At 40.2% G+C, this 7,961-nt stretch overlaps 1 non-coding gene across 1 annotated transcript; it reads left to right on the top strand.

Annotated features, from left to right (window-relative positions):
• Nucleotides 1-73, top strand: TRNAE-CUC. Its single transcript has one exon. It is a non-coding gene; the product is annotated as a tRNA-Glu (tRNA).
• Nucleotides 74-7,961: the final 7,888 nt, after the last annotated feature.

The raw sequence follows: 7,961 nt of genomic DNA, 5'->3' as shown, positions 1-7,961 counted from the left end.
TCCGTTGTAGTCTAGTTGGTTAGGATACTCGGCTCTCACCTGAGAGACCAGGGTTCGTTCCCCGGCAACGGTGCCAAATTTGATGATCACAATATAGAGTTTAGATATCGTTCCACTGGAGATGGCTCTTGTAATGTTAGGAATTGATTGCAAAGCGGAGTTAAGCACAAGCTAGAACTATTCTTTTAGAAGCTAGACCTATTGGTAAGGAGTTGGTTTGATATGATTATACTAATAACAAATAGAACAAGTAAAACAAAAGACCGGGATTTGATTGATTCAAGCGAAGATGCCAAATATTGTACTAAGGTTTAGGGAATTAAATCAAGGCATAGGGTAAGTGAGATGCACTGGCATAGGGTAAGTGAGATGCACAAAAGTGTCCAAATACCACTCTCGTAGCTATTTGGACTTGCAACCTCATATTGAACTCCACTCTCGTGACAATTCAACCCAACGATGCCCAAACAAGAACACAAGGCAAAGATTCCCATTAACACCCAAAATACTCTCGTATTGGGTATTAAGTGTGTGAATGTGTGGCTAGTGTACAAGCTCTACTCTCGTAGCAACAAACACACTCCAAATCAAGCATATAATTGGGATCCAACAATCATACACAAATTTCTCAACAAACCCATTTCACACAACAACCCTAGATCACCCAAATAATCCCCTTTATGCAATACAACTCAAATAGGCATCAATAGCAAGAAATCAAACCAAATCCTAGTCCCAAAACACTTAGCTACTCATAATATAACAATAGATACACAATATTAAAAGAGAAATTGAAAGCATAGATGAAAAGTAAAGAGAAGAGACGAATAAGAAAACTTCTCTATTGAAGCCTTGAAATCCAAGATTTGCAATGTTCTTGAGCTTGGAAATGGAAAGGAAACACAAATCTACACTAATCTAAGCTATTCTAAACTAACCCTCACTAGAGAAATGAAAGGGAAATGAAAGATGTAATGAAAATTATGTTTTGGGGTGGAAAAATCCTCTTAAAAGGGTAAAAAACGGGCTGCAAAAAGTTGCAGAGGGCTGGCCACGGGTGTGGCCACGGGCGTGGCTTCACCCGTGGCCAGAAATGCAGGGCACACTGTCCAGTGGCCACGGGTGTGGCCAGACCCGTGGCCACAGGCCAGTGTGCCACATGCCGTGTGCACTGAGGTCGTCTTCTAAGGCCAGTTTTCACCCTCAAAACCTTTGAATTAGCCTTTGGTGCTTGAATCAAAGTTGTAGCCCTTCAAGTTATCTTTCCAATGATATAAAATTCACTTGGTCTGGACATTCCTACGCAGAGATATGATCAAAAAACCGAGCAGTGGACGATTTGTCCGGAAATTTCAACTTCTTGCTCTTTTGCTCCACTTTTGCCTTTGTTTGTCCAAATGACCAAGACCAATAAACACACCATAATTTGGCTCTCTAAAAGGTGTTTCTCCATCTTCATAGCTTCTCATTGACTCCCATTGACTCTACATGCATCTGAAATGCCCCAAAAATCACTCAATTCATCTAAATCATCAAGAATTACTCATAAGCACACAAATGAATCAAATGAGGATACTTCGGACAAAATTATAACAAATAACAAGGAAAATAAGCTTAAATGCAATGTGAAATTATAAACTTTTAGACTCTTATCACTAGTCTCAACTAAGATTCGTACACCTCATAGTTTAATCAATCGTTGAGTACAATAGCTTTCAATTGTCACAAGAGTCCTAACTACGAAAAGGAAAAATAGGGGTTTACAATCTTAGTTAGTTTGGTATCATCAAAATCTAATTACATTTGTTCCTAACAAATTCCCCCTTTTTGATGATGCCAAAGCCTACTCTCTTTTTACAAGGCTGAATGATGTCCTTTAAAGGAGATTTTATTACAAAACAGCCCTATAGATGAGTTTACATGAAGATCTATGAGATTTACTGAATTTAAAGAAAAAGAATACTCAAGATATGTGCAAAACAAACTTTTATTTATAAAGAGAAAATTACAAAACGAAGAATACTGAAATTAAAAGGATCATTACATGTTCAAAAGATTCAGTTTCACTTGTTGTGCTTCCTTTATTTCTTTATCATCACGTTCCTTTTTCTTCTTGAGCATGTTGTCGAAGTCTAGTTTGTTATTGATTGAATCTCTAACGTTTCGGAGAGGGTTTTCTCGAACCAAACCTTCATATTTTTCTCCAAAAATTGCAGCTCCTGTAATTCTTGTAAGCCTCTAAAATGTATCGTCCTGGTACAATGCCAAGGTTCCACCAAGTCACTAGCTTTATGGAGTTCATTCATTCCACATAGCTCTTGCCGGATTCTCTGTGTATTTTGAACACGACATCGTATTTGACACTTGTATCTGCATCTTTTTCAATTGTCGAAACATCTTTTATCTTCTTTTGTATTTCTTGAAAAGGAGTAAGTTCTCGCTCTCTCAAGTTTCTGGCTTCTTCATGTTCAAGCCAAAGAGCTTCATTTTCCTTTGTTATCTTCTCATTTTCTCTCCTTTGGTACTCTTGCCTTGTTGTGTTGTCTTTCTTCTTGAGCCAAATTGGTAAGTTACAACCTTCAAATCTTTTCCCGCTTCCTCTCTCGTATTCTTTGAACTTGACAAAGGTCCCTGAGCCATCCATTGTCATAGAGTTCTCCCTCATCAGCCTACTACAAAGATTTATCTTCTCTCTGTGAGATCGTCCTGCAAATGCGTAAATGGATTTGGAGCCATAGGATGGACGGGGTCTTATGGATTGTTGACGAGACTTGGAAGGTGGTTGATGAGACTTTGGTGGAGGTTCATGTCGAGACATCGATGGAGGGGGATGTGTCTTGTATCTGCTATCGTCTTGTCTGTTGTCGAATGTTCCCTCTCCTCTTCTCTCATCTTCATCGTCATCATCTTTCTTGTATCTCCTTTCCCCCTTTTTGGCATCATCAGTAGGAGGATCAGAGGGCTTCAGAAGCTTGTCAACCTTGACAGAGAGATCTTTGATATAATTCAAGATTTAAAGTTGATAATCTGCCATTGTTTTTTTTTTTTTTTTTTTGGTGAGGATCAGCCATTGTAAAGATGTTGTCTTTTGCTGAATCAATCTTCGAACAAGAAAGGTCAACTCTTTCCTTGAGACCAAATTGTGAAAGCTTGATCGAATGTTGTTCCTTGGAAATTTTGTCAAGCATCTCATTTTGATGACTGAGATCAGGAGGCTGCTGTTTTTTTTTTCATAGAAGTTAATGTGGCCGAAATGAGGGCCATTTGTGAGGATAAATGCTTCATCATCTCAACATCTTGTTGTCGCTGCTCATTGTACCGCTGATGTTGTCGTTTGAGTGCCGTAACTGTGTCGGCGAGAAGAGTTAGGAGGGACTCAGCGTCAATGTATTCTTCATGGACATTAGTTTGAATGCCTTTCTCCTTTTGACCAGAGTCATCATGTCTCGCACTCGGTGATGCTTTCGGTTTGCCATCACGAGCGATCCAGGACTTAAGTCGTTTCGATCATTTGACGGAGAATTTTGACCATCAGGAGTCATTTCGGGAATCATCACTGTGTTACCTATGATGGGAGATTCTTCGGTGTCAGCATCACTGTCATCATCAGAATCCGCATCACTATCATCATCATCTCCATCATCATTCCCATCATTATTCCCATCATCATCTTCATCATTATCTTCATCTTTTTCATTTTCACCATCAGTATCATCTTCTTCTTCAGAATGATCTTCTTCACTACTGTCTTCTTTATCTTCTTCATTATCAGTCTTTCATGGCACATTCTTCCTTTCGGTTTTATCAGGCTGGTGGTCCTTAGTTTTCTCTTTATTCGTTTCTACTGGAATATTAGCACAGGAATCATCACCTTTCATTCCACTAACGCTACAGTGAGGATAATTCTTGTACAACTTCTCGATTTCCGTCTTGATTTTGGACAATCTAATGGCGTCTCGAAGATCCTTCATTTCTGCCTCAAAGACCGGATCGTCAAGTGGGGGTTTCTTGATGTCGAGACTTATTGCAGCATTTCCTTTTACAATGCTTCGATTGGTGATCTTATATGAATACGCCCGAGCGATTGTTTCCAATCTGATGGCCTGGTATACATCCTTCGTGCCAATCCAAGCAAGTGAAAAATCCTCCTCATTTCTCATGTCATCAAGGCTTTCGAGAAACAAGTTGAGAGGGGATGTACGCCATTTATGCCATTTTAACACTTGCTGATAATCATCGTATATGGCCTGTTGAAGGAGTTGATCTTGAGATGGTGGTGGTTCTCGTACCGTCTCATTGATCACTTCTTTCGTCTCTGCTGGCAACCCAAGTTCTTGTGGGAGACTTAAGTGATCAGTTGAAGAAGGATGCCCGCTTTCGTCCTTGTCTACCACAGCAGGTTCTTGTGTCAGAATCGGGTTGACCTATTCTGCCATGATAGGTTGTTGTGGTAAGGAGCTTTCGGGGTGAGGTGCATTTGTGATCTTTCGCTTCTTCCTCTCTTGCACTATGACACCGCATAAATCTAAACACTAATCAAGGATTAATTGAAGAATTAATCCAAGTTTCCTTGCTAATCCATTCCTAAAAGTCCTGAAATTTGATAGTCGAAGGACTAGATTTTGACTAGTCACTTAAGTCAAAAGGTTGTACCTTGTGCTTCTTGAGTTGTGTCCTTGTTCCCTTGCCTTTCCAACATTTGTAAGGGTAAATATGTCTCTTCACATAAGAATTGTGATTCAAGCTAACCTAGCAAGATTTTCTCATTTCATTCACCTTTTCAACCTAAAACTCAAATACTCTAGCTTATCTCTAAGATGGTTTAACTTCTTCTCCAAGCAAGAAATTGAACTTCCAAGATTCCTACTTTCTCCTTCTTGAGCATAGGAAAGGGTAAGATCCTTAGCTTTTTGGTGTTTTTAACCTAATTTTAGGTGTCTTTAACTAAAGTTATAATCTTTGTGTGTTTTGGTTGGTGTAAGAAGTTGGTGTGGGAGGAGGGCTTTAGGAAAAGGTTATTAAAGGTGGATAGAAAAAGTTATTAGACTACAATGGTAACCTATGCTATACAAACCTATTTTCTTACTTATATGATGATTCTTGGCTTCTACTTGTTATTCTTGTGATGATTTGTGAGATTTGATGCATGATCTTGTGGTGAATGTTTAGAGCTTGTTCTTATGTTTCTTGAATGCCATTGCTTGGCTATTTCTTGGATTCAAGTCATATCATTGTTGTGTGTGAGATTTGGATGTTTTGGACTTGAACTTGACCTTGTTGTTGATTTTCCCCGAAGAGAAATTGTGGAGTATAGGTATGTACCCGCGGGCGGAATGGTGGGCAGAGGCCTACCCGCCGCCCCAACCGCGGGGAACCGGTGCCCTGTGGGTGTGTACCGCGAGCGGAACCACGGGTGGAGGTCCACCCGTGGCCCCACCTGCGGGGTACATTATTGATGTTGGCCGGGGATTTGTTCCCCGTGATTCTTTCTTCTCGGTATTTATGTTTTGACCTCCCGATGTTGATCAATTGGGCTATTTGTGGGTCTTCTTGATGTTTCGTATGTCTAGAACGGTGTGTTAGGAATCCATGTTAGGATTTGGTGTCTTGAATCGTGCTTGTGGTCCAACTTTGTGATTCGTTGGATTGATTTGAGTCTTGAATGTTCTTTGGAACTAATTTTGGTTTACCCGTTTGATGAGCATGCTAGTTTGATGTTGATATGCTAGTATGTATAGTTTGTTCCTTCTTATTGAGATTGGTAACTTGTGTTGACAATCATTTGGCGTTCGATGGTAATCCCTTGTTGTTGAGTATGGTCTCATGTCTTTATTGTGATCTCTTGATTGATTCCTATGATGTGATCGTATGCAAATCATTATACCCTTTGTTGATACTTGATTGAGACTATTGTTGAGCCTTAGTCTTCTTGGTAATGATGATGACCTTGTGTGACTATGACTGAGATTGGTGGTTTGTTACTTGAGCTTTGCTCACGAGTTTGGCAGTTTTGTGATTAAGAAATTAATGGTACCCTCGTGTACTGAGAGTTTGGCGGAAATATGGGTGGTATAGGTGGGGGGACGACGGTCCCCGGAGGCAAAAGGTTGGACTCAGAAGTACAGGGTGGCACTAGGAGGTAACGGTTGGAACTGTGATAAGGCCGGGGATAGCCATAAGGTTGGAACTATGAAACTTGTGACATGTAGTTGTCACTGTGTGATTGTGAATTCCTTGCTTATGAGCATGTCTTGATGTGTTCTACCTTGTGAACGGTAGGATGCATCCTGAGTTGTGTTGTCTATTGTGTTTGTGGTCTTGTTGTTGTTGTGAGGTTAATGATCCTCGTTTTTATTGAGAGTGATTGATGAGTCTTTGATGTTCACTTCCTTCCTTGGTTTTGAAATGATATATACTATATTGCCAGTTTCAAACGCTTTTGATTATATCTATCTATTCTATGATATTTAACGCGTATTGATGGGTTACCGACAATGTTCGCTGACCGGGTGTTATCCCCATGTTTTACAGGTTTTGAGTAGATGCTGAGCGCGCTAGATGTCGACCATAGATAGTATAGATCCATGCTAGACGTTTATCTTTTGTTGGCATGTGTGCCTAGAACTAGTGGTCTGTGTGCCTTAGAATTGTTATTGTTTCGTTGGATTGTTGTTGACTAGCCTGTGCACCCATGGTTTATTGGTGTGGCATCACATCTCTCCGATTTTAATTAATTTTCCGCTGTTATTCATCTTGATGATTAGATGTTTACATTTGAAATTAAGTTTTAAAAATGTTGAAAAATCGGGGGTGTTACATGCACAATGGCAAGAGCTTGTGCGATTTGCTGAGCTTTAGATAAACTTTCGGATTTTCCTTCCCCCTGAGCAGTAGGCGGGGGAGTAGCTGATTTTCTCCTTAGCTTTGAAAGGGTTGAAGTAGGAGGTGGAACTAGCCTAAGCATGACTTCCTGTGCTTTCTCAGCTATTGGTCTGAAACGTGCCTTGGCTTTGGCAGCGCGACTTACTTCTGAACTTCCTCCATCGGATGAGTCTTCTATCTGTGTTCGTTTAGAGGAGGAACTGCTTATCTGATGAACTTGCTCAGATGTATGCGAGACTTCCCTTTCCATTGTAGCAGTTTGCTTCATAAGCTCGTCTGCCAAATCTTTTGTAGTTTCGAGATGTGTTAGAGACGGTGTCGAGACAACTTCAGCTGATGGTTGCTTAACCATTCGTGCTCGTTTCTGTCTTTTCGATGTTAGTTGATCAACATCAGAATTGTTCTTCCTTTTCGTTTTCCTTTTGGATTTGGATATTGGAATTGGCAAACCCAACTCTAGGGCTCGTTGTTTGTTATACCCTGGTGGCATGGATTTCATGTGGCAAACTTTCGGACCAAGCTGGGTCCCTTCTCGTAAAACAACTTTCTTATAATTCAGCAAATAGCCAATCATGAAGCTGAAACCAACCTTTCTCCAAATGTCCCCATTTGACGTTTTGCCTGCTGTGATATAGATTCGCAGATGGTCGAAAACAACTTTCGACCAATCAACCTTGTAACCATTCAGAAATGCATGAATCATATATCTTCAACTTCTCCTGTGTAACATCATCCGTCCCAGATGTTTTGTGATATACGATCTTGTTGAAAATATCTGCAGTGAATTCTTAATCTAACTTGAACCACTTTTTTTTCACATGCCACTTGACATTTGATCTGCTTTGAGCATTTTTTATACTGCCCCTAGAAAGCATGTTAATCGAAGAAATATTGCGAGAGATTAGAGTGGTAAGACTCATCTCTGTCAGGAAAACCAAATGCCTTCTTGATGTCTTCACTAGTCAAGGAGATGGTCGTTCCATTCACCTCAGATGTAATGACTGATGCGTCTGAGGACACCTTCGCGTTTAGATATAACTGAGTAACATCAGATGTGAAGAAGAAGGTGTAGACATGAG

The sequence above is a fragment of the Ipomoea nil genome, unplaced genomic scaffold (assembly GCF_001879475.1).
Source record: "Ipomoea nil cultivar Tokyo-kokei standard unplaced genomic scaffold, Asagao_1.1 scaffold3264, whole genome shotgun sequence".
NCBI classification, from domain to species: Eukaryota; Viridiplantae; Streptophyta; class Magnoliopsida; order Solanales; family Convolvulaceae; genus Ipomoea; species Ipomoea nil.
Note: the sequence above shows the minus strand (reverse complement) of the source record. Positions and strands in the feature narration are given on the sequence as shown.